General features: G+C 43.4%; 1 protein-coding gene across 4 annotated transcripts in view; it reads left to right on the top strand.

Annotated features, from left to right (window-relative positions):
• Positions 1–27,259, top strand: part of PIK3CB (phosphatidylinositol-4,5-bisphosphate 3-kinase catalytic subunit beta) — a 103,568-nt gene that overhangs the window by 17,160 nt on the left and 59,149 nt on the right. For 3 of the 4 annotated variants that reach the window (XM_053389980.1, XM_053389979.1, XM_053389977.1), the window contains exon 1: positions 13,224–13,577. The exons of the other annotated variant lie outside the window; for it this stretch is intronic. The gene's annotated coding sequence lies outside the window, so the exon portion shown is untranslated. Of the gene's footprint in view, positions 1–13,223; positions 13,578–27,259 lie in introns of those variants that run through there. 4 annotated transcript variants of the gene reach the window in all.

Raw genomic sequence — 27,259 nt, 5'->3', positions numbered from 1 at the left:
CATCTGCAGTATTCCAGCTACGTCCAGGAAATTCTGGACGTATAGCAACCCTACCCTTGTGGAGCTCCAAGAGTGCAAAAGGAAAACCTGGACAGAGTCTTAGTAGGAAAGGAATAGAGCTTAGTTCAAATCCTGTTCTCTCTGCAGTGTGAGATTGGTTGGCACTTGCAGAGTTTCTGTTACTACATCCATATACCCCATCTTTCCTCCAAGGAGCTCAAGGTGGCCAATGTGATTCTCCCCCACCTCATTTCCCCTCACAACAACCCTGTGAGGTAGGTTAGGATAAGATAAGATATGGTGAGTGACCCATGGTTACCATGTGAGGATCATTCCAGCATGGGGATTTAAACCCTGGTCTTCCAGGGTCCTGGTCAAACACTGTAACCACTGAGCCGCACAGGGACACCTTGGGCCAAGCTGTCAGTGTTGCTGTGTTACCTCTTGTTCTCTTGGCAGTGTTTTGCTTTTCCCTTTGCAGCTCAGGATTCATATTATGCCAGCTGTAGTCATGCCACAGCACACACCCCCAGCATAGCAGTAGCATTGGACTTGTCTGCTCATCTGTGCATTAACCTTTTTTAACCCATCTGGCTAGAATACAAAACTAAACTGCTTTGCTTCAAGTTTCTCAAAAGAAAACAGTGACCTGATACTTGTTTGGGGGAGGGGCACTTACCAGCGCAAATTCATAAAGGCCCTCAGAGCTTAGATAATAAAAATGAAAATGCATAAAGCCGGAGGAAAGAGAAACAATGTAAACTAACAACACCCTTAAGCACCGAAAGGATCAGCTGCAGAAATTTCAGAGCCGTAAGCAACCTTGGTTGGCGAAATCTTGGAAGACAGCTGAGCTGCTTGCAGACTGACAATGGAAGGGCCCCCATCTTGATATCTCATAGTGCTCTGTGAAAACAGAGTATGTCAATTACAAGCATCTAACATGAACAGATCCTGCTCATCTCATTGTGAAAATCCAATATAATTTGGTGCTGGGATTGGGGTTCTGGGGCCAGGTGGGTTTCTGGTTGTTGAAATAGGGGGAATGCAAAGCATACAGGTATACTTGAGTGAGCTGATTTATGTTCTCTTGTACAAATTCCAGAAATATGGACCAGAATGCATTGCTATTAGGATCAGTGTGTCAAAGTGGGATGGAATGACAAGGGTTCTTAGGCTCAACTTTTGTCTATTTGCTAAACTATTGGACTGAAGGAATTGGGTGTGATCTCTGGGTGATTTTAAAAACAGATAGAGAACAGATTGAAAATTCACTCAGTCAGAACATGATGGGAAAGGGGAAAACCTCCGTACCGTTATTTGTAATTAGGTTAACAGGATTGTGGATTGGGCCGTCTGTGTATTTTTAGAAGGATTATCTTTGCTGTTAGTAGTCCAAGCAAGTTAGAGTGTGAGAATGAATATGTGTCTCCTCAGTCATCCAATAAACCTTCCAGACAAATTGTCATTCCTGGCATTTTTCAGATAAAAGAGCAGTACATACCTTACAAGGTGGGTTGGGTTGGGGGAGGAGAATTGTTTGGTTTGTGTTTGTATGCTTTAAGAAATGAGCTTCATTGGCTTTGAAGTAACATAAAATCTACCTAATTCCCACTTTCCAAAACAATCTGCAAACTGAAACACAGCAATTCACGCTTCTCCAAATTTTGCAATGCAGTTGTCCAGCCAAGTAAAGTGTCCAAAATGCAGGTGTTAGGTAAATTGTACATAAAAATGCAGATATTCACGAAAATAACATACAAAAATGGTATATTCTATGCACTGTTACTCTGGTCAAATGAAACATGATGTTCGTCATGTAATTTGTCCTAGCATGCAAGATTCTAATGAAATAGCTGAGCTGGGTTTGCAGCAAGATTAGGGGTTAGTGGGATTTAACCCTTTGTCCCTGCACTGGTCCTGATTGAGCATCAAGGGAGATGTGCTCCCATCCGACTGGATGCTGTGCTGAGTGGTCGGTCGGGCAAGTAGATGGCCCTGCCCTGCCCCCCCCCCCGGGCCACCACAGATTGGCTCATTGGAAGGACGGGTTAATTGCGAACCTGTGAGCCCATGTGGTGGCTGGAGGAGATGGGGAAACAATCTAAAATGGCACTGCGCGTCCAGGGGAGAGAGGTGGCGCCACATCAGGCCGCAACCACCACTCACCAGCAAGACGGTAAGAGGCCCTTCCCATGCCTGTAATTTGCAATGAGAGGAAAGTTTTAGCAAAGTCAATTAATGATGTAGATGGAGTCCAGATGGGAAAGTCTTGATAGCACTTTACTGAGACAACTACACAAACATAGTGCATATAGTAATTTGAGGAGAAAGGGATTTGCCTTTCTTAGTTCCGACTTTGTACATAGCAGGGAGACATTCTGCCAAACATACACAGAAAAAAAATCCCTCAGAACTACACAGCTAGGCAGACAATGGGCTACCTAACTAGAGATCATCTCATTCTGCTTGGTTGCTGAGCAACCCCTCCAGCTGGCTTTAAACAGGAACAAAATTAACCTTAAGTAACAAACTGAATAGCCCCTGCCCTTGCACTTCCAGCACAAAGCACAATAAATGCATTTACAAATTATCATTTCTACGTGACAGCCACTATGCGTATACAGTTGAGTTCACATGATTTGTGCAATAACCCATTTCCTCTTCTGGAGACACGGGGCACTTTCTGTGAATTAGGTTTGGCGTTTCAAATGTGACACTTGTTCCCCCGCATTAATAAACTTCCTTCAGGTGATTCCCTAACGGACTATTGTCCTCAGCACTTCCACTCTGTTCTCAGCACATTGTGCAAGAAATCACATGGCATTCTGGGCAGGCTGAAAATACTGAGGATATTTTTATGGCAAAAGGGTAATGAGTAATACAAGGTAATGACTAATGCTTTTACTAAAAAGGAGAACTTCCACATGTTTCAGTTTCTGGGGTTTGGGTAATGCATTTCCCTCCACATCTTTACATTAGAACTGGATCCTCTCTCGGCACCAGGCAGAAATCAAGAGCAGATGCTTCTGCCATGCAGCTTCTTCATAAAGAAAGTGATGGTCTCCTTGATTCTAATAGAAGAGACATTTTGTCTGTAGCTACCATTTGTTGAAAGACTAAGGGCCTGGGAAAACCCAAGTAACATCCAAGTTACCGATGAACAGTTTAAAAGCCAAATACACTTCATTCAAAAGTCTCTTCAATGCTTCAGAAATATGGTGATGCTGGTGCACTTTCGAAGCACCAAAGCCAACCTCCTCCATTCCCTCACATTATGTTAACTGCATCTTGGAACCAAATATGACCTTCTTCTTTCCCCCATTTTAATTTTGTTTAATAAAATAAAGCAAATATAAAGAGCAAAAAGCAATACAGTTTCAGCAGGTTGAAAGCAGCACAAGGTTGGACATTATAATTGATCTTGTTCTAAAACATTACAAAAAATACCCCCCAAAACCTGTTATGCTGGTTTATATGTATTTTTTTGTACTAAGTTACTTATTTTTTTTTAAAATGTTACATGGAAAAAATATGAGGCATTACACTTACTTCTGTTAAACAAGAAAATCTTTAATAAAAAACAAAATATGACCTTCTAATCCACCCTGACATGAAGACTTCTTCAGTGGAGGTGGCTGTGCTGTATGGGGCAGCCACAGTCAACATGCTCAAACTTGGTACACTAAAGTGGTCTGAAGAACATGCCCTTCGTATGCAAAGGAGTTTGCATCTATATCCATTATTATGCTTCTCGTCAAAGATTTTTGGTGTGCAGCTGAAAAAATGAAAGCAGATTAACAGCAGCCTACAGCCCCTCATATGAACATAAGAACATCCTGACCATGCAGATCAGTTTCCTGCTCTAGCCATGTTTCTATGGGAAAGCTGTGAGCAGGACTCGGGTGCAAGAGCACTCCCTATACCTGCAATTGCTACCAACTGATACTCAGAGACATACTGCCTCAAATAATGAGGTAGAACATAGCCATTGTGCAGAGTAGCCACTGATAGTCGTATTCTCCATTGGTTTGTCTAACCCTCTTTTAAAGCCAACCAACCTAGTGGTCATTGCTACATATTCCACAGTTTAACTATGTACTGTATGAAGCCAAAGTGGTTTTTTTGGCTGCCTAAATCTTCCAACCTTCAGCTTCAATGGAGTGTTCCAGTTCTAGTACCTCGGGTTAAGAACTTAATTCATTCTGTAGGTCTGTTCTTAACCTGAAACTGTTCTTAACCTGAGGTACCACTTTAGCTAATGGGGCCTCCCACTGCCGCTGCACCGCTGCCACCTGATTTCTGTTCTCATCCTGAAGCAAAGTTCTTAACCCAAGGTACTACTTCCGGGTTAGCGAAGCCTGTAACCGGAAGCATCTGTAACCCGAGGTACCACTGTATTATAAGAGGGAAGGGAAAAAAAATCTTTCTCCACACCATGCAGAATGTTATACACCTCTGTCATTCCTTATTCTCCATTTTCTAAGCTAAAAAGCCCCAAATGTTATAACCTTTCCTTATAAGGGAGATGCCTGAATCCCTTGGTTCAGTCATTTCCCCTTTTGGTTGTCCTTTCTGAACCTTTTCTTGCTCTGCAATGTCCTTTTTGAGGGGATGCAACCGCAAGTGTACACAATATTCCAACTGTACAAATCCACAGATTTGTGATGGCCTCATATGCCTCCAGACCATTCCTGGAACCAAATGCATACATTATATGCAACTTGGTCACTGTAGGTGTAGTAAGTTTCATGAGCTTTGGAGTTACCATGTCTATTGCAATGGGATGATGTGCCATCTTAATCTATTGGCAACTGTATTGAAAAAGGAACTCTACTATTAAAAAAAAGTGAGGTGTAAATGTATGCACCCCTCCCCCCTGGAGCAGGAATCCTCCCTTGAGGGTACACCTTGGCTTCTGCCTCTCTTCTGCTTTTCTCCTCTAAGCAGGAAGGAACCCACCCAAAGGAAATTTATTTTTCTCAGTGGTGACCTGCAGTCTTTGGGCCAAGCTACACATGCCCCTGAACACATAACTAGGAATTGCTGCCACCCTAAAATAAAATGAAATATAAATAATTGCAGACTCCATTCCTTCCTCCAAATTTTCATTGGGGCTGTGGTGCGTAGGAAAGGGTTGTCTCCAACCACCCTTCCCTGTGCCTTTTTAAAAGCACAGTTGGCGATTGCTGAAGATATCATTAGCATCACCTTTGGCCTTCAGTGTTCCATTCTTCAAGTTTTCCCTGGAGGAAAGGCAAAGACCAAAGCATGTGTAAGATGAGGGAGCTTCCACCAAGGCATAGTGTAAGCAAATTTTGCTTCCTTCCTTCTCTCTGACCAAAACAGATGAATGAGAGGAGGAGCTGTGCTCTTGCTGACACAGCCAGCCTCTGGCTTCCTGCCCACTTGCAGGAGCAGGCTGGGAAGCCACAGAGAATAGATCTTTCTAATGCAAGTTTTAGAGAATTGCCTGTTAGTGAGCTCTAGCTTCCCCTTCTTACAAATCAAATTTCCAGAGTTCCCATGCAAGAACTGTTGCTGTCAAGCTGTTTTAGCAGCACCATCCAGTGCATGCTTACTCAGATGTAAGTTGAATGGTAATAAGATGCAAAAGTAGAGTGGGAGCAGGGTATCGGTTTGTTTTTGTTTTATTATGTATTTTGTGTTCTCATTTTGAATTTTTCTGTTGGGATTCGCCCTGGGATCTTTAGAGGAAGGCAGTAAACAAATGTAATACCTGCAGCAGCAAAGTGCTTTTCTAAGAGCTCACTGAAGAATCACAGTGAAAAAATATCTGACCCCATTAAGAATCAACTAGGGAGCACATGCCAAGTCTGATTAAAGATGGACAAATCTGTCAAATTTCAACTTCTTATTCAACTCTTCAGTTCAACACATTTCCACACCACATTGCAATTGTAAAATAAAAGTCCTCATAAAATTCCAGCAGAATTTATTGTGCATTTTACCTGTAATTTTGCCAGTTAAAAAACCCCCAAAACTTACTTGCAGTACCAGGAATTGAACAGTCTGAGAAATCTCTTCACCCCATGAGCCATTTCCATCATGAAACCTAGAAGGCACTCAACAACACAGTGACACAGCAAGTCATGTCTTCAACCATGATTGTATATAATAGCACCTGGCTACTATGATTAAGCCACCTGACAGAGGTATTGAGCAAAGCCAGTTGAGCACTTCAGGTTTTCTACTACAGTTTCCAATCAGAACATGAAAAGGGTTCCTTGAGTCAAGCGTACAAACTACACCCGAGTTCTATTTTAAGGAACGTGAACTTTCAGTGGTTTTGTTAGTACAATTCTACATGGAATGGAACTGGAAAGGAACATCACTGGGAGAGGATTTCTTGCCTCCCCACCCCAGAACCAAGGACAGCTTCCTGACCATGTTGGTTTTCATAAAAGGCTTTGGTTAGGACTAGAGGCAGAGTGCACTTCTTATTCTCTGCACATTCATATTCACAGTGCAGAGAACCAAGTCAACATGGTCTTATCTAGGTAAAGGTAAAGGGCCCCTTACCATTAGGTTCAGTCATGACCGACTCTGGGGTTGCGGTGCTCATCTCACTTTATTGGCCGAGGGAGCCGGCGTACAGCTTCTGGGTCATGTGGCCAGCATGACTAAGCCGCTTCTGGTGAACCAGAGCAGTGCACGGAAACGCCGTTTACCTTCTCGCCGGAGCGGTACGTATTTATCTACTTGCACTTTGAGGTGCTTTCGAACTGCTAGGTTGGCAGGAACAGGGACCGAGCAACGGGAGCTCACCCCATCACGGGGATTCAAACTGTCGACCTTCTGATCAGCAAGTCCTAGGCTCTGTGGTTTAACCCACAGCGCCACCCGTGTCCCATGGTCTTATCTAATATACTGTTATTTGGAGTCCCTTCCCCAGAGATGTATATCGCACAGAGCAGTTTCTTCTGTGTTTATGGTGTCTTTGTCGGGTATTAGTTATCAATGGAAAGAACCGAGGAGTTTATTTTGGTCTTGAAAAGCTGAATAAGACACAGAGCACTTGGCATAGTGAGTGGACCAGCCCTGAATTCAACACACAAAAGTTGGAATAATGCAAGGAACAAGTTAAACCTGAGGTCCAAATTCCATTCATCAGCCTATATTTAGCGGAGGGAAAGCAAGCCTTTAAAATAGTGTTTGAGTTACAGCACCCATTTTTCCAGCTTAATTTATGTCAGGTCACCATGTGACATAAGATGAATGGGCTTAGAATCCAGCCTAAGTCCCCCCTCTCTGGTCCCATCACCACAATGCACCCCAGAGCACCCCTTTTTCAGGGTTTATGCCAGTTTAAGATTCACCAGGATTGGTCTCAGCATAGATCAGGAAGATACATTGGCATATCTCTGGCTGAGCCAACCATGAGACAGTTAAGCCACTGTAGAGCTCAGCTGGAGACCTGATGGATCCCTTTCATCTTGCTATAGGATTTCTTGCTTAATCAACTTTGCTAAATCAATTGTACTAACACCTGTAGTGGGACAGGAAACCATTGTCTCCATTCAGACTCAGATTAATAGTATCAAACTACTTGATGCATTGCAGTTCAGCAGTTTCATGCTGGAGCCTCCAGTTGGATTATTTATAAATAATATTTTTATAAATACTATTTATAAATAGTAACACAAAGCTATGCTCACTTATGGAACAAAGTAATTATCTGTTTCTACTCAAGTCAATTTAAAAACACACTTAAAGAAATAAAAAATTACTTCACTATAGCAGGAAATTGGCAGCCTTCCTTTATTTGGCTGCTGGTGATTTAAAAATAGACATTGATTGTTGTTGTTAAAGGTTTTGTGCTGCAACTGGCAATTGCCTTAGGATTGTTTTTGTTTTTTAAAAAATCCCAATTCATTTAAGGTTCAGGATTTACTGAAAAACTAATAGGCTTTTCTAAGGAAAAGTAGCTTTCACAATAAATCTTCCTTTGGATTGCCAGTGGCCAATTCGCCAATGTTGCTATTTAAACAATGCTTCCTTTTAAAATTTATATCCTGACCTTTCGGTGCTTGTGCACATCATGGTGGCTGGCAACACTCAAAACCATCCATAAAAATGCAATACAATTCCAGATCAGCTACAATACAGCAATGACAGACTCAAGCACAGTAAATTAAAACAAAACCACTGGATTAAAAAAAAGTATCCCATAAAAGGAGCAAAACCCACCCCCACCCCAATAATAGGAAGGTTTTCGTCCTACAGCACTGCCCTATAATATTCCACAAAACCTTTGTTCTAAATAACATTATGCATTCTTAATCATTTTAAAACAATGTTTATTATTATTTGATAGCTATTCCACCTTTTCCCCAAGAAGCTCAGAGTGGCATACAAGGTTTCCTCCCTCCACATTTTTTATCCTCATAAGAATCCATTGAGGTAGGTAAGCTTAAGAGGCAGTGATTGCTCAAGTTTTGTTTCCATTGCATTGTGCTTATTACTTTGTGGTTTGCCGCCCTGGGTTGCTTAGAGAGGGAGGGAGGAGAGAAGGAGGGAGGAAAGGAGAGGGGGGAGGTTGGAGGTTGGATAGAAAAATTAATAAATAAATAACAATAATGTAATACAATGGTACCTCGGGTTACATACGCTTCAGGTTACAGACTCCACTAACCCAGAAATATTACCTTGGGTTAAGAAATGTGCTTCAGGATGAGAACAGAAATCATGCTCCGGCGGCGCAGCGGCAGCAGGAGGCCCCATTAGCTAAAGTGGTGCTTCAGGTTAAGAACAGTTTCAGGTTAAGAACGGACCTCCGGAACGAATTAAGTACTTAACCTGAGGTACCACTGTAGTAGCAACAACAATTAATAAAATTGTGTCATACTGCGCCTCCTATTCCATAGTTCCAGATATGTGGTTATAGAAACCATCTCATTTATGTAGCACCTTATTTAATACTGTATCCCCCTTTCCATTGAAGTCCTCAAACTTCCTTATGGTGACAACAGACACATTCAAAATGACAGAAAACCCAGCCCAGCCTGAGTTTGATGTTGTCCCTGTCTGCCTCTCTTGCTCTCCTGCTCTTTCTCAAAGAGCAATTGGTAGTAGCTGCCACTGCTGTAGTATGGAAGTGGGCTGGGACAGAAGGAACTTGATGTCATGTTCGCAGGCTTCCCTTCCCGGGGGTAGTTGGTGTTAAGATGATCCTGTAGAGAGGAAAGGGATAGTCCAACTGGAGAGTCCATTTCATAGAATCATAGAATCATAGAATCATAGAGTTGGAAGAGACCACAAGGGCCATCGAGTCCAACCCCCTGCCAAGCAGGAAACACCATCAGAGCACTCCTGACATATGGTTGTCAAGCCTCTGCTTAAAGACCTCCAAAGAAGGAGACTCCACCACACTCCTTGGCAGCAAATTCCACTGTCAAACAGCTCTTACTGTCAGGAAGTTCTTCCTAATGTTTAGGTGGAATCTTCTTTCCTGCAGTTTGGATCCATTGCTCCGTGTCCGCTTCTCTGGAGCAGCAGAAAACAACCTTTCTCCCTCCTCTATGTGACATCCTTTTATATATTTGAACATGGCTATCATATCACCCCTTAACCTCCTCTTCTCCAGGCTAAACATGCCCAGCTCCCTTCGCCGTTCCTCATAAGGCATCGTTTCCAGGCCTTTGACCATTTTGGTTGCCCTCCTCTGGACACGTTCCAGTTTGTCAGTGTCCTTCTTGAACTGTGGTGCCCAGAACTGGACACAGTACTCCAGGTGAGGTCTGACCAGAGCAGAATACAGTGGCACTATTACTTCCCTTGATCTAGATGCTATACTCCTATTGATGCAGCCCAGAATTGCATTGGCTTTTTTAGCTGCCGCATCACACTGTTCGCTCATGTCAAGTTTGTGGTCAACCAAGACTCCTAGATCCTTTTGGTGCAGATGAGTCCCAAGATCAGTTGCACAACCAAGTTTTCTGGGAGTGGAAATGTTCTCCTACTAGTTCCTGAATATTGTTGTTTCTGAAGCTAGGTTTGTGCCCATTTATACAGACTTGTTTGTATTATCTAGTACAAGCATGTCCAACTCCCAAGAGACTGTGATCTACTCCCAGTATAAAAAAAACCTGGCATTGATCTACCCATTGTCATTGGAGGGAGGAGGGTAAATTGCGATCTACTGGTTGGACATACCTGATCTAGTAAAAGCATTCTGTGTAGGACCACTCTTAACATTCATCCTCAGTCTGCAGTATTTCTCCTTTTGAGGCAGTGTACATTCTCTTAAAACACAATGCAAAGTTCCCGTTAGGTCGCTGCTTGAAAATGGCATTAAATCTTTCTCAAAGTTCAGCGTGGCTCTGGGCCCAGCCTTTCCAGGAAAGTCTGAAGGGGTACACCAACATGCTTCACATTTTCCATTACGTAGTAACGAGAAAGGAGAGAAACACAGAGAGGCAGAACCAACAAGAAAATGTATCAGGCTTTGAAAAAGTCTTACAGACAAAACTGATGTACATATAGTAGTTGACCAGTCAATTGGCATCATCTCCAAACTTGTTTTTACTTGTACTGTATGTAAATTTAATAAATTGTTAAAACAGATGATTCACTAAGAATTCCTTAACTGGGACAGCCCTAAATTAAAACTGAAAGATTACTTTGTTTGCCTTAATTAAGAGTGTAGTCCTATTATTATTATTATTATTAATTGAATTTATATACAGCCCTATTCCTGGGCGTCTCAGAGTAGTTCACAGTCCTGTCTTTGCCAATTGATGCTGGAGGGGTTAGAATGATGCAAAGATGCCTCTTCATGGGCCTCAACCAGCGCAGTGATGGAGGCCCCACCTGCCGCAGGTGGCGAGAAAGCAACCACTGGCAGTAGCAAGCAGAAAACACTAGCCAGTTGTAAGAGTAATGTCAGAGAAGAAAGAACTGCATCACTGCCACTATCCACCCACTTCCTCTACTTGGGGCTGGGATGTGGTGGTGCATCTCCTGCCCTATTCCTCCTTGTCCCCCACTTGGGATTCCTCCACAGGTAGTTCTTTGAATCATATGCAGAGTGTTTTTCTCTCCTTCAGCACTGGGTAACTACAGCAATCACTGAGTCTATTAGATCATCGCTATATCTACTTCTACTATATATTTTGAAAAGTTGTCCATCTGTTCTCTATGCAGTTGGACACTTCTTGAGATGGCACCAAATTTGGCAGTGTGGTTCCTGAGATTGAGGACCAGGTCTTTGATTTTCAGACACCACTTTGAATCCAGATGGTGGATTGAATCTTTCAAAATCACACTGATTTTGACATCACTTAAGATATCTCAACTGCCATGCCTCTGCTGGATGAATCCTGCTCAGAGAAGGACATGGTGCAAACCCCAAAGCAAATGTTACAGAGAAGAAGGCTGTGTCAGTGACCAGAGAGAAATACAGTATATGGGATATCCCAGGCCTTCAAGAGTCACAGGATTGGAGGCAGAGGGTGAGCTGCCATTGAGTCTATGGAAGCACTGGCTCCTAAAGGTGTAGTTCCAGTCAGCTGCCAGAAGTCCAAAGTGCCTGCCTGAAGAACAAAGCTCCTTGGAAGTAAGGGGCTACTCTGTATGAATCTATTTCTCATAAGCAGCCCAAACTCCTTGGGCAATCCAGATGGCCTGAATCTGTGCTCTGGGAAAGACTCTGAAGGTTCGTGAGAAAAGCATAAAAAAGGGCCACACATTTGGCAAGTTGAAAATGGTTTACTTACAAACTCTCAAAAGGTCAGTGTCATGTGCTTTTTCATACAGCATTAAGACAAAGTTGCACAGCTGTAAAGTGGTAAAGTTTCTAACTTATTGGAGTAGGAAGAGGTTTCACACTGAGCTTCTCAGGTGGAGGGGTGGGGAAACAAAGGCTTGATCACCTGGCAGGACAGTTTACTCTGTGGTCTTAACGATTTCATGCATTGATTAGACTTAAGCATATTGACTATGAAGTTGGTTATCCTTCAAAATCCTGGAATTTGGAAGAAGGCACAAGAATCTTTGTTAAAAGTTACTGATCCACTCTTAAGTACATGTAGTAGACAGCAAGCCCCCAATGAACATTTACTTCTGAGTAAAACATGTATATGATTGTGCTATGTGTACTGTTTTGATAGCTGTGTTGATATCTGCCTCTGCTTCAGTTGAGATTAACCACCACCTCTTAGCTGTTCCCACAGCTTGAGGCTTATCAGTTCCTGATTAAACATGCATTAAAACTGTGGGGGTGGGAGTGGTAGGGATGGAATTCATTCTTTATTTAGAAACTGTGTAACCCGCATTTTAACTCAAAGTTCTCATGGGGGAGAACAGCATGTAAAACACTTTGTGATCTAATACAGCAAGAAAACCATCAAATGGATAACATAATAAAAAACAGTATAATAATTACAAAAAATCATGAGCAGAACGAGTAAAGCAGCAGCCAATAAGGCTACAGTTCTTTAAATAAATAAATCTATCCAATGAAGTAAATCATCAGAAATGTATAGATGGGTCACCCGTTCGAAAGAGGGCAGAATCTCAAGGTTGCCCATCAAGCAGTAACCAAGAATACCCTGCAAGCAATGACAGCCACCGGACTGGAAATTTTGCCGCTGAGTTTGAGTGCGGCATCGTGGTTGAAGGCTGCAGTCCAGTGCAAACGTCCTTAGTCACAAGACCCAGTGACCACAGGCGGGACGTACTCCGAGCAGAAATGCGGGGAATCCGACTGCGCGGGCGTTAATTTAACCAAGACCGGAGTTGCCTCCCCAACTCAATTGGGTGCTCTTGCGCTCGGGTCCTGCTTGCGGGCTTCCGCCGGCATCTGATCGAGCACTCTGAGGACAGGATGCTAGACTAGATGGGCCACCGGGCTGATCCAGCAGGCTCTTCTGATCTTGCCCACCGCACACGAACCTCTTCCCTTCTCCACCCTCTCTCCCCTCCATGGAACGACCCGAAAGCTAAGCGATCCCTCCCGTCCAGGACGCGTCCACCCCCGGCAAAGGGTCTTCGGAGTCGTCTCCCGGGCTAACCTGCGCCGCGCGCAACCGACTCCGCATTGCCAGGGAGGCACGTCTGTTTGCGGCGGCTCGTACCAACCGAAGGGAGATTCCAACCACCTCCCTTTGGCCAAATCCGGAGGAGGAAAGCGAAAGCACTCTTGCGGGGCCCTGGGCGTTTTTTAATTGGCCCTTCTGCCACGAGCTCCCAGGAGATTGGCGGAACGAATTGGGAGGGCGGAGGAGCAGGAGGAGAAGAGGGAGGGAAGCTGTTGCCTAGGTGATGCGCTCGCCCTCCCCCTTCCCGCGCGCCGGGGAGGGAGAGTGCGCGCGCCCGGCCGCCTTTCGCCAGACAGGCACACTCGCCGCAAGGGGGCTGGCGCCGGAGCGACCTGGGCCCCGGAAGGTACCGTACGAGCAGGAGTTGCCGGTGTCAGGGGCAGGCCAGGGAAAGCCGCCACCGCCGCCGCCGCGTTGGCTTCGAAGAACAGCGGCCAGAGGAGGAAAAAAGAGCCTGTGGCGGCTGAGGGAAAGCAGGAGCTGCTGTGGCTGCCGCCGCCGCCCTTGCTCGTCCAGGTGAGTGTGTGAAACGCGGGTTGCGCTTGGCTTCTGAGGGGGAAACCACTGGCGTTACCTGGGCTGGTGAGGTAAGGAGAGAGAGAGGAAGGGTCTGAGGGGAACTTGCGGGCTTCCCGGCTTCCCTGCCCCGCCACCCGAGCGCGAGGGGATGTGAGAAGGGGTGGGTGGCTGGTTGGAATCGCCGTGTCTGCTGACGCAGCGAGCCGCCGGGCTGTGGGAGCTCTTGGTGGGGAATGTGGCGCGGAAGCCGCTGGAAATCGGCTGTTTGAAGCAGCCCCTGATTGCGGCGGCGCCTGCGCGCGAGCGCGTGCCCAGCTCCGGTCGAAACCTTCCCAGCGCGGACTTTTACGACCCGGGCGTGTTTATTTAGCAGTCAAGTCCCGCTGGCTTCTGTGGGGCTTCTTCCTCCTTCGTGACTCTGCTGATCCGGGATGGATTCTGGGGCCGTTGTCCCCCGCCGAGACCTGTTTTCTTCTCTCTTACCCGCCCGCCGCCCCTCTCCCTCCGGGAACAGCTCACTCTTGTGTGGGACATGGCAGTGTGTTGCTGTTGTCGTTGTTCCTGTTGGTGTTTCATCGTAGTAAAGGCGGCAAAGGTATTTCTCTTGGTTTTCTCCCTTTCGGTTGCAACACCGACTTGCTCAACAGGCAGCGGAGTCCGCCGTCTGCTTCTGCCTTCCTTTTAGCAGTCATGTGAAATTTAGTCACTTCTCGCTCTTTTTATCGGCCGGGATGAGTGAAGGCTTCAGACAGAGGGGCTGGGGACGCCTCCGAAGGGGAACGATAAGCGCTCGAGCTGTGAATGTTTAAACTTAAGATGTTATCCCTCACTAGTATCTCTCCTTTTCTGCATGCAAGGCTAATCTTGCTTGACTTCATACTGCGAGGCACAGCTCCTCCCATTTTACAGCTTAGCGACTGAGAGTAAGAATTGATTTTTGAAAACAAGTTTGTTTTACATTTGGGGTTCTCGTATTTAAATACAGCTTTTATTTTGTTGTGTATTTATTTTGTTCTAGGGTGCCTTCGATTGCTCTGGCAAAAAGCTATTTCCCTCCAGCCCCGTTTCAAGTTCTTTTCCCCCCTTTTCTTTTCTTTCTCTCATTCAGCAGCTCCTTGCTGTTGTTTTAAAACATGTTCAGATGTTGCATAAGAATTTCCAGAACCTCACTAGTCTTGAGAATGGAGTTAAATGGGCATTCCTAGTGTTCCACTGTTAAAGACTTAACACTTTCTGGGAGCATTGCTTTGCTGAACTGTACAACATACTTAACTCCTGGACTCTCTTGTTGACAGACACTAGAGATCTTTCTTCACATTGGATACGTATTTCTAAGCAAAGTTGATCTGTTTCAAGCACTTAAATGAGGAAGGGGAAGTTGCTTGGGTCAGTTGTGTTCTCTGTTTCCAAATCCTCCTACGAGCTCATTATGAGACTTCTCTTAGCAAGATCACAACTTCATTTCTGACAGCTTTAATGCACAGTCACTGACTTTGGTATCATATAGGGCTGGAGCTCACCTGAGTGCCTGTAATGCATGCTGTGTTAATATTAGTGTTGTCTTTCATTACTGCTTGTGCAGGCGCACATAGCTGCTTAAGAGTGCAATCCTAACTCACGCCCCTTGTGGGAGGGGCTACATGGAGAGGCAGAGCCACAGCCCTGATGCTCATGGTGGTGCCAGCAGGAGGTGTGGGCTGTACTGGCGGAGAAAGAGGAGTGCGGGGGGAGCGCACCACCCCCAGCAGCGCGATCCCCAGGGTGCCATCGCGACTGCCCCCCCCATTCTGGGTGCCATACCCCCGCAGGTGGCATGCCCCGCCCCCAGAACGCATGCCAGCCCTGCCCCCACCTGCTCTCCACCCCCGGTGCTGGACCATGAAGCTTTGCCACTGGTGGGATGGCAGAATAATTGGGCCTGATCTGTAGCCAATGTTGTTGCATGATGACTGGGAGACCAGCTTGGGATCCAGCACAGACTGGCTTGGGCCTCCCCTCTCCCTGAACACTCTATGTTGAGGATTTCTGCTGGTGGGGAACTGGCCATTGTGCCTTCTGCATTTCTAGTGGGTATAAAGGGGAGGTTGGTGCTGACGTTTGTGTCACTCTGTTGGGAGACTGGCTGAACCCGGGGGGGGGGGAGGATACACTTCTGCCTGCTGTCAAGAATGGGTGTGTCAGTACAGTGGTACCTTGATTCTCAAACTTAATCTATTCCGAAAGTCCATTACAAAACCAAAGCGTTCCAAAACCAAGGCATGCTTTCCTATAGAAAGTAATGCAAAATGGATTAATCCATTCCAGACTTTTAAAAACAACCACTAAAACAGCCATTTAACATGAATTTTCCTACCTAACGAGACCATTGATCCATAAAATGAAAGCAATAAACAATGTACTGCAGTCACACAATCAATCAATCAGTAGCTGAATTGGGTTCCACACAGTCACAAAAACAAAGCAAAAAGAGCTGCAAAAACATAAAATAAATAGCAAAAACAAACTTCAGTGTAACACTCAGAACAGAACACTCAAAACGGAACACGTTCAGCTTCCAAAAAAAGTTTGTAAACTGGAACCCTGGGTTTGCAGTGTTTGGGTTCCAAGTTGTTTGAGTACCAAGGCATTTGAGAACCAAGGTACTACTGTATTCTGAAATGTTGGCCTGAAAGACAAAGCATTAACCAAGATAAATAAATAATCATAATAACTTATTTCTAAACCATTTCGTTTTTGAAATGTCTAAGTGGTGCACAAATCAACATAAAAACACAAAAGCATTACAGTAAAAGCTGAGGTTAAAATACCACACAGAAATCCAGTGGTGGTGGTGGTGGGAAATCCAGTGATTTGGGGAAGCCTGCAGAAAAGATGTTTGCAATGCATCTGAAGCAAATAGTGGATGTGATGCTTCATCTTTAACAGAGGGGGAGGGCATTTGAAAGTTGGAGTCAATAGCAGAAAATGCTGGTTTCCTGGTCATATTCTGTAGCATGATGCCACAAGAAATTGTATCAGCTGCTAGTCTTACAGGGACAGATAACCTGCTTCTGAGCTATTCAGAGCTTTTTATATGTTAATAATCTGCTACCTTGAACATGGCCTGTTAACTAATCTACAGTCAGTGTGTTTCTCTCAGTGCAGTATAATACATGCATGTCCACCACTCAAATCCAGTCTGATGGGAAGCCTGTGTAGAGCACTTTCTGTAGTTTAAGCATGAGGTTGCCAACTTTGTTTTCTTTTTATAATATACTTCTGTGTGATGTGTGGTTGAATGTACACATTGTAGCTCACTGCCTGTAATTCAGTAAGGAATACTAATTTTCCAGGGCAACGGCTGGAAGTAATAGGTTGTTTTGGGGGAGGGGGTACTGCTCATGTTTCAGTTGATGGAGAAACACTTCCTATGAACTGATTAGGAGAAAAGAGTTTTCATTTCAGGGGTTAATGGAGACTAACTGGTATAAATTGTAGCAGCAAATGCCAAATGTAGTGGACGGCTTCTGACCTGTGGTTTGGATGATCAGTTACCTGATTGCATAAACTGATCTTGGACTGCTTTGGGAGGAAGGTCAAACTACAAATTTAATAAATACATAAATAAATAAATCATAAAGAATAATCACAGTCCTATCGAGCTTTAGACCTGCACAGTCTCTCTTTGCACATGTGGCAGCATTTGACAGCTATTACTTCCAATTTCTATTAAACTTGACATGTTCTTCAGTCAGCTAAACATGATCATGGACTATCACTATTTGTTGTCACTTTCAAAACAAATCAGCTTCAAACCATGATTTCTGATGCTGGCTTGTTTAAACCAGCTGTAGTTAGTGGCCATGTTCGCACAATCAAATTGAGACTTAATAAGCTGAGGTCCAGATGAGCTTAATGTACCTGTGCATGGCTTCATGTATTGTCTGATTGGTGAAACCATGGTTAATGGCTTCCAGATGAGTCAGGATCTGGAAGCCAACTTTAAACCTTGGCATTCGTTATATTCTGGCAGCTCAGAAAAAATAGGAAGCAATGGCTAGTTGTGGGTTTTGGAAATCTTTTGTGACATACGTGTGGTGAAAAAGCAGGAGCAAAAAAGGCTGTATGTAGGTGCGCAAAGCATATGCATGGTTGTTTGATGTTGTTTAGTGTCACTGGCTTTTGCCGTAATAAAACTTGGTAACTTGGTGGTTGTTTGATGCAAATGTGAACAATGATCAATAGTTTGACTGAAACAACAAGCTGATTTTAAAGGAAACTGAAATTAAACGTGGAAGTGCTCCTTGATGCATGGGAAGGGAAACAGGGAGCATGTAAGGCCAAGGGCTTGGTGCAGCTCATTCATGTAGCAGTAAGCCAGGGGTGAGGAAATGCTTTCACCCAGCTGGCCAGATATATATCTCTCCTGCCCTCGCAAGCCAGCTTTGGCAGGTGGGTGTGGCCACCCACCAGTCAATCATCTGACATCATACCTCTAAAAGTGATACCTCTCAAAGCACAGCGCTTCCTAAACACTTGACATCCAGCTGTGTAAGGGGCTCTTCAAGCACTGTGTGTAGTGCTTGGAAAGCAATGAGCACAGGAATTACAAAGTGCACAGTACTTCCCAGATGTCTGTCAGTCAGCTGCTCACTGGATGCTTGGGAAGCGATATGAAAGGGACTTTGCAGGCATTGTCCCTTTTGGCCAAGCCCCATCTTTACCTGCCCCACATCCAGCATCATATATGATGGCAGGTGTGGCTTGGCCAAAATGACCTGGCAGATCACGTATGGCCTGAGGTTCTCAACCTCTGCACTAAGCCATGGTTTAATGCTTCATCTGAACACAGCGACACAGTTGCTTGGGAATCCCATCTCTCACAGGAGCCAGATCTTTGTAGGATGAAGTCTGGTAGTTGGGAAATTTCATGGCTTGGAAACATCCCATTTGAAGATTCCACAGGGTTAAGTTAGGTTGTTGCAGAAAAACCAACAGAGAGATTTTGAAATGACTTACAAATGGGTTTCCCTGGGCCAGAACTCATTTTATAAGATGCATGAAGCATAGATTGGTTGAGACAGATACTCTGTTTATGAGTGTCAGCAATAATAAAAGAAGCAGTTTTGGTGTGGGATAGAAACAGGGAGAGAGACAGAGAGCTGAAGGCTGGAAGCAACTTCAGGTGCAAGGTTTCTCTCTGGAAATCTGATAAGCACAGACCGAAGAAGGCAGGTGTTATTACAAAGTGATTGGCCCATTAATGCAAGAGGGAGGTGTGTCCTTTTACTATGCAGAAGCAGTTGATTATGAGACACCTCATAGGAACAGATTATTATTACTATTTATTAAATTTGTATGCCGCCCTATACCCACAGGTCTCAGGGCGGTTACGACATAAGATCAGATAAAAGTTGGCTTTAAGAATTATAGCTAAGCATTAGTTATCACCATTTCTTGATCCTGTTTCTTTAATGGGGGAAGGCTAGAGATATTGATTTGGAACTCATACTTTAAAATCTGACTTTAATCTGTGCCACTGACCTGACAACAATGTGTAGAAGTTTTTGAAAATCTTCTGATGCCTCATATTTGAAAGAATTACATGAACAAAATGAAATGGAGTTTGAATTGGTTACTGGCGGGGGGGGGGGGGGGTAGGGGCAGCACCCAGTTAACCATGTCCTCTGTTTTATTACCATATTACCAACACATTATAAGATTTCTGCCTGATTATTGTAGGTGGACCATCACTTAAGCATCTTCCATCAGATCCCATACTGTGGTCAGGTTTTGCTTCACAGTCTGGGATCTGACTTGTTTAAAGCATTTTTACCCCACTCTTCAGCCAAAAAAGGTCTCGAAAGTGGCTCACAAATCAAGGAAAGGAAGAAAAAAACCCCTCCATAGATATATTTATTTACAGAGCAATCTTAACTCCCACTAAAAGCCTGATGGGGTGGGGAGGTTTTGTGATTCCCCTCCTCCCCCTGTGGTAGCTCCATCATCATTGCCATCTGTTTGTTTGTATGCTACTTTCCTACAAAATTGTGCCCAAAGGGGCTCACAACATATCAGCCTGAGATGTCTGAGGATTGACCTCTTGAGGGTTCCATGCCGTTAAAGACCGTATTTCATAATGGCCCAGGATGACTGGTAGGTTCCCACTTTTTATGTGCTAATCTTCTGAGATTGATGTGGAATGAGAAAATGATCAGAGTTCAGAAAAGGGATGCATGTAATGAAACAAAAAAGTTTTGGTATGACAGGGAAAAACCAAAGTAGAGAGCTGGAAAGTAAGCTGGGGCTTAGACACACTTTGCCGCCTGAGAGAGCCATTGTGAGGTAGGAGATCTGACGCCTTGTGTGTGTGCCATGTGTTTCTGCTTATGTTCTGTTGTATATTTGTAAATACACCAACTTTGCATCACTTGGTTTAAGTCTCCAGTTTCCAAAGGAAAGCAAGCCTTGGTAGCACGGCCTCTAGAATTTCTCAGCTCCTGGAGATGTGTGGAGTCCCATAACAATATATTAGATAGCAACCTGATAACCTGCTCTCAAAGTTGAAATGCATGTGCATTGATCTCTAGCAAGGTAAAACAATGTAATGATCCAGAAATCCAATATGGACGATTGAAATGATCCTAAGGGAGCAATACTAAGTATGAGAAGTCATAATAAATCATGCCAAATTCAGACTTGGTTCAGGAGCAGGGCTAATGCTGACAGAGCCAGCGTAAGGCTGGCATAGGGAAAACAAACCTTTTAAAAACAGAGTTTGAATTACACCACCCATTTTGCCAGCTTAATTTATGCCGGGTTACAAGGTCACATGGTTTAGGATCCAGCCTAAGTCTCCTTCCTTTCTGTTACACCCCCCTGTCCCCTTTTCAGGGCTTAAACCAGTTTAAGATGTTAATGGAAGGCAATTCTGTTGAAATGAGTTGGACTAACACTTGAGTAAACTTTGTGTTTTATTTGGTTCGGTCTATATCCAGAGGTTCTGAGCAAACTAAAATGCATTTGTCAATGCCTAAATTTTACTAGTGTTTTAAAATGCCATGCCTCATCATAATTTCCACCCTTTTTCATTTATTATTGCTCCATCTCGGATAGCTATAGAAGAGCCCCGTTCACAAATGGACCCTTCCACATTCCAGAGCTGGGCTGTAGTTCAGTGGTATAGATGGTCCCTACGTTTCCTAAGTTTAGTTCCTAGCATCTCTAGGGCGGGTTGGGAAAGACTTTGTTCTTGGAGAGACAATTCTTCAGGTAGGCCTAGGAGAGATACTCCTGCCCGAAGCCCTGGAAAATCACTGCCACTCTGTGTGGATGATGCTGAGCTTCATGGACCAGTGTTCTAATTTGGTATAAGGCAGCTTCCTATGTTCCTGATGTCATTTAAATTTGGGGTGTTGGTTAATCCTGTCTTCTGTGTTGATTGAGTCTGTGCATATCCCTGTAGTAATGGAAGCAGGTCTGAAGAAGCTGGTTGAATGGTTCCTTGTACTACCTGCTTTCCATATATTAGGCCAGTAACTCAAAAAAGAGGGAATCATTACCACTGGGACAATGGACTTATATTTCCTTGGGTATGTGACTGTTCTTAATATTTCAATGAGATTTCTATTGTTTTTTCATCTGCAATCAAGGTAGACAGTCCCTTCACATGTTGTGGACTACAATTTACATCAGCCCTAGCTTGCAGCATGAATGGTTGGGAATGATGGGAATTGTAGCCTGCAATGTCTGGATGGCACCAAGTTGGCTACCCCTGCCTTATATGACACAAACTACCTGCTAAACATGTGGTGCGTTATGAGAGTGGGAAATGGAAGAACTACTTCTCTATTATAGAGACAGAGAGAGAGGTTGCTTGGGTGGGCTGCTGTTTTCAGCTTTTGCAATTTGTAAAATTTAAAATTCATGCTCTGATTAAACTTCCATGAATTGCTTTATAATAATAATCCAACTGCACCTTTCTCAGAGCTTGTCTCATTCGGAGCAAAGTATAGAATCATGGATTGCATGAAAGATGTAGCTTATTTTTCAAAGCAATCCTTAGAAGGTCAAGGTTGCCCTCTGGGAAGGAACAGTCTCGTTTCTCTGCTCTCAACTGCACTGGTGCTAAATTAATGTTTAGCAACAGCAGTAACTTCAGCTAGAGGTGTGATAAAGTATATTGCTTTAAAGCCATTAAATGTGACTTCTAAAAAATTCTTCTGGTAGTGAGTGAGCTGTTGGCAGTGGACAAAAGAGTATTGCACAGCTATTAGAGGTTTCATTTGTGTGATCTTTCCCCTGCCTGGGTGAATTTATATTGGTTCAGGTGTGCATATAATGGCTTTTGTCTGCAAACTTGCATTGTTCAACAGGATGCATTTGCTCTGGAGTTCCTGGTTCCATTCACCATTGTCACAGAACCTAGCATGGCAAATATAGTTGATGGAAGTGAAGCAAACTGAACTACAGCATATGATCCTAGACAAGTAAGACACCGGTAGCTTCTTTTCTGGAAACTCTAATTTGGACAGGTTCTTAGTGGCATTAGGCAGGTTCTTAGAAAGCAGTATTAATCTGGCTTTTTTATAAGTTTTAGTCCAACTATGAAAAAAAGAAACTATTTCTGTGCTGTCAAAGAGAGAGAGAGAGAGAGGTCCTAATCAATCAAAGGAAAATCTACAGCACATGTACAAGATGTTCCACAGCCGAGTTAAATATGAATGCTTGGATTGATTATTTTGTGCACCCTGCTTGCCATAGCTAGTAAATCTGGTCAGAGGGATCTTGACCAAGACCTTTCTTAATGAGCAAAATGTGTGGGTAAGTTCATATAGGGAAAAATCAGAATCTTCTGTTTCAGAAGATTCAGGCCCCAAGCATAATTAAACATGATTAATTAATTAAACATAATTAAACACGAAAACTTTGAATGGGCCCAGAAACAGCTTGGGAGCCATTGAAATATATGTTGGTGTTAGGTGATCTGACATGTGGGCGCCTGTCAGCAGTGTGGCTCTGTTTTGTACCAGCTGACTTTTTTGGCACATATCAAAGGCAGCCCCGGGCAAAACTGAACTGGATGTCACCAAGGCAGATGCAACAGTGGCAAGATTGGTTTTCTCCAGAAACAGATGCAGACTCAGGTTGTGCAAAAGCACCTTTTGCCTTGGTCATAGCAGCAAACTGGTCTTCCAGAAGCGCTCCCTGTTTTAAAGCAAGTTCCAGTGTATTCAGTATTATGTTTTTGGATACAAGAAGGTACCTCTCCCATTAGGCCTGTGGTAGGATTAGTTCCTTAAGAATTGGTCAAGCTGACAAAAACAACATTGGCTTGTTAGCCATTTACATTGATGCTCTTTATTTGCGAAGTCAAAGCATTACTGGCTTATAGTTTGTGTAACAAAAATATTTACTTTAAAGTTGGTTGTAGCTGGCATTGGCAACTTTGGATACTAAAAAACCCATCGGATTGATAAAGAATGTCATTGCTTATTTTATGTGTGATTATTTCTATGTAAGTGTTGCATTTAGCTCTGCAGCCAATGAATGCTTGGTACAGATGGATACAGATGAATGCCTGATACAAATTTGCACTGAGAAAGTGTCAATTAAAAATTTCCAGGTCTTTCATGATGCTGCTCACAGACCTTGGACACTAAATTCTATCACCAGTCTCCTTTATTACTTGAGTGCTTAAGCCTAGATCATGCATGCAGTCCATCTGTGATCTGACCATCAGAGCTAACCGATGACAACGAGAGGAAGTTGAGACACCCCTCACATCTGTCCAGCTGTTTTGTGACAAAGTGCAATTTTGAAAATCTATTACCTACAGGACAGACTATTAAAATTGAGTGCTCCTGCCTTGGTGCAATTCACTGAAGCTTTTTCAGAGCCTTGTGATGAGCAATAAGACTTGAAATGAACAGTTTCTGACCTCAGGCAGATAACATTTGCTGTTTGCTTATGCAGGCGACAGCATTTACATAGTCTCTTGCATACTGTACTGCTTGCATTAGTAGTCAGGAAGAGTCTAACATGTAAGAAGCTGCAATTGTGAGTGCCTTTGCATTAATTGTTTGAACTGATACATTCTTTATTCTGTTTTCCCCATCTTCTCTATGACTCCTCCGAAAATAAAATCTTATTTATAGCTTGGGTCCTCCCACATAATTACCAACAATATTTTGGATGTTCTGTAGTCACTTCAGTGAAAGTACACTAGCTGTTCAGTGACTCACAATGCCCCTGCTCCCCCAATAATAGTAACAAAAAACAAACAAACATTGGAGCTGTTTTATAGATACTAGTGGTGATGTACAGGGAATTCATTATATTCAGGCTCAAGCTTTGATCCTAAAAAACAAAGAAACCCCAAAAATCCAGTTTGTGCATCTGACTGATACTGGTAGCCTCAGTTCAGGTCCAAGCACCTCTTTTGAATCACATCTATCAAAGGTAATATTTGAAAAATATTAAAATGTGAATGACCTGGGATTCCTGGGCATTTTTAGGTACAGACTCAAGTATGAACTGATTTTGAATCTTTAAGTTTAGATGTCTTTCTTCATCATATGTGGACCATAGTGATGTAGGGAACTAGATACAATTATTATTAAATGTCATTTTTTATAAAGATGGGCAGCTTGCATTCCAAACATCATCAAAAAGGGTGCAGAAGTAAGGGTGCAGAGGAGTATGTGCAAATATAGTTGCATATACTCAAGCTTTGTTTCAGTTGGGAGTAAGGACTAGAGGATTTGGCAAAAGATTTCACAAAAGAGGCAGGTAGTTTTGAGGATGGATTTGAAGAGAAGTAGCAAGTTGTCTTTTGGGACGAGGTTCAAGCTATATGAGGTGGGACAGGACATGATGTAGTGTCCATTTAATGGAAAATGTCTGAATGGTTGAGTACATATGGAGGAACAAAGAACCCAGGTTAGGGATAGAATAGTGTTATGAGTTCAGCCATCTTGATTACTGTAAATAAAATACTACAAATAAGGAATTTTAGCCTATTACAAGGTAAACTATATAGCAACATCTGTAGGAGGTGTGAACAGTTGCCAAGATAGACAAGTGAGATGTTTTATCTACAGACATTTGCAAGTGACTACTACTCACTCTAAATTAATGTAACAGGGGAAGGATGTGCTCCATTGTCCTAGAAGTATTGCATTGATGTGCACAATAGAAGAGATGAAAGAGTGCAAGCGCAGTGCTTGTTTTGGGTCTGATAAACTCAGTTCATTAACTCATGAATCATACCATCTGAGTTAGGCCAGTATAGGATCTGTGGCAATTAAGAAGCATGTAACCTTGGGATTATTGCCGTATGACGTGGGATTTGTAGAATGTAAGGTATATTTACACTCTGGGAAGTCTGACCTGGAATCCCAAACCCATTGCCCTCCCATTAGCCCCAACAAACAAGATTGGTGCTCAGAAGTGTTGGGAGTTGTAATCTAAAACATCTGGGGAGCACTGAGTTGGGGAAACAAAGTTCTAGGTGGCTGATATCTATATTTTTTGTGAAATTTTCACATCACAATATAGAATGCTTGTTGCTGTAGCATGAAAATACTTGAAGCATCTTGGATGGACATCAAGTTTAAATATTGCAGTTTTCAATAAGTATGCCACAGATACTTCACTCATTAGAGATGGACTGAACATTATTGTTCAAGCAGAATTCTGCTGCTATTAAAACCTTGGTAGCAGCACTCATGTTTATTGAGTTGCCATGGGTGACCAGGTGGCAGGACCTTTGAATGCCTCTCCCTTATCAGACAGGTCCAAGGATTGAATATCAGGAGCTCCTTCAGGTCAGTTTCAAGGTCAGCTTCCTTATTTGTATAAACATCTCCTTGTTCTGAATTACTTGTGTAGACAAAGTACAGTGGTGCCTCGCAAGACGAAATTAATCCGTTCCGCGAGTCTCTTCGTCTTGCGGATTTTTTGTCTTGCGAAGCACGGCTATTAGCGGCTTAGCAGCTATTAGCGGCTTAGCGGCTTAGCAGCTATTAACGGCTTAGCGGCTTAGTGGCTATTAACGGCTTAGCGGCTTAGCGGCTATTAACGGCTTAGCGGCTTAGCGGCTTTAAGAAAAAGGAAACAAACTCGCAAGAACTCGCAAGATGTTTCGTCTTGCGAAGCAAGCCCATAGGGAAATTCGTCTTGCGGAACGACTCAAAAAATGGAAAACTCTTTCGTCTTGCGCGTTTTTCGTCTTGCGAGGCATTCGTTTTGCGAGGTACCACTGTAGTTAGCTGCTTAATCTTCATGAGTAGCAATTCTTCTTTTTACTTTTCCAGCTCATAAGATGTCAGTTCCCTATTGTGTGCATGGGAGTGTTTGTTTTGATACTTCCGGGCTATCACTGCTCATTACATAGCACTGTGGTAAATTTGGCTGAACCAGTTGTTCTTCTGGGTGGCAGAGGAAGTACTTCTAAAGACGTTAACCAGGTGTTACTGAATGTCAAATGCAAAGGCTTCACTCAGGTCCACTTCCCAGCCTTAAATTCCAGCCGCCACAGGAGCCAGCATCTCAGTTGGACCTGGATCCTTAGTCAGGGTTGGGGGGGTGTGGACAGGATGGAAGCCACTCATTCCACCCTCTCCAGGAAAACAGGGTATCCCACTAAAGGGATCCTAGGGAAGGTGCTTTTGTCCAATGCCCAGAAAGGGAATTAGGGCCATAGCACTCCTCCAATACTGCAATCCTGAGGGGTTGCACGTATTTGAGGATGTATGTCATAGGGCAATCCTCATCAAGGATTGACCCCTAACAACAATCAGCCAGCAGTCAGGCTGGGTGATTCTGTATACACCCAATGACTATCCCAAAGCCTTACATCTGTGATCAATAAATTTGTGGCCTGTTTTGATCCATGATCAGTGACCTGTGGTTACTTCTCCTCAGGGTTTTTTCCCCAGCAGGAACTCACTGGAACTCCATTTCAGCACCCCTCAGGTGGGTGCTATTCCTATTATATGAGAACAAGGGAGGGTATCACTGTTGAGTTCTGGCACCTCTTTTTCTAGAAAAATATGCACTGCTTCTGCTACCCACACTTAGCTTCTGGGGCAGCAGTCTCATGGTACCTAGGTCCTCAGAAGTTAATAATATCCCCACCCCTACAATAAATCATAGTTGGCTGCCTACCAACCCATATGAGAATTTAAAAAACAGTTGGGGGCAGGGGGTTTGTTCATTTGTTTCACTTTGTTTATGTCCCAGAAATGAACAAAAAAAGAGAAAAAAGAGAGATTTTCAAGCTATAGGCTTGACAAGAAGATTTTCCTTTATCAAACATGAAGGGTTTGATATGAAACTGAAACTCATGAAAACTTTGCTGAGTGTTACATGTGGTTTCTTTAATGTGGTTTCTTTAAAATGAAGGTTACACAGATAAATGAGGTTTGCTTGGTGCATTTCAAATGCATTCTCTCTACCTGTTTACATTTTAAACTCCACGTGTAGAAACATGGGTTTAAACACATTTGGAGGGTTATACAACTGAACAACAAATTTATGAATTCTAGTTTTTATTTTTTATTTTAATGTAACCACAACCTCCTATTTGGGTAAGAGCTTGTTAGAATGCAGGCCAGACTTGTTTCTACTACTTGGGCTCAGCCCTTAAATACATGATGTAATGTGATTTCTGAACACTGATAAATTGCTGTTTCTCG

This window comes from Podarcis raffonei, chromosome 5 (genome assembly GCF_027172205.1).
Source record: "Podarcis raffonei isolate rPodRaf1 chromosome 5, rPodRaf1.pri, whole genome shotgun sequence".
Classification (NCBI taxonomy): domain Eukaryota; kingdom Metazoa; phylum Chordata; class Lepidosauria; order Squamata; family Lacertidae; genus Podarcis; species Podarcis raffonei.
Note: the sequence above shows the minus strand (reverse complement) of the source record. Positions and strands in the feature narration are given on the sequence as shown.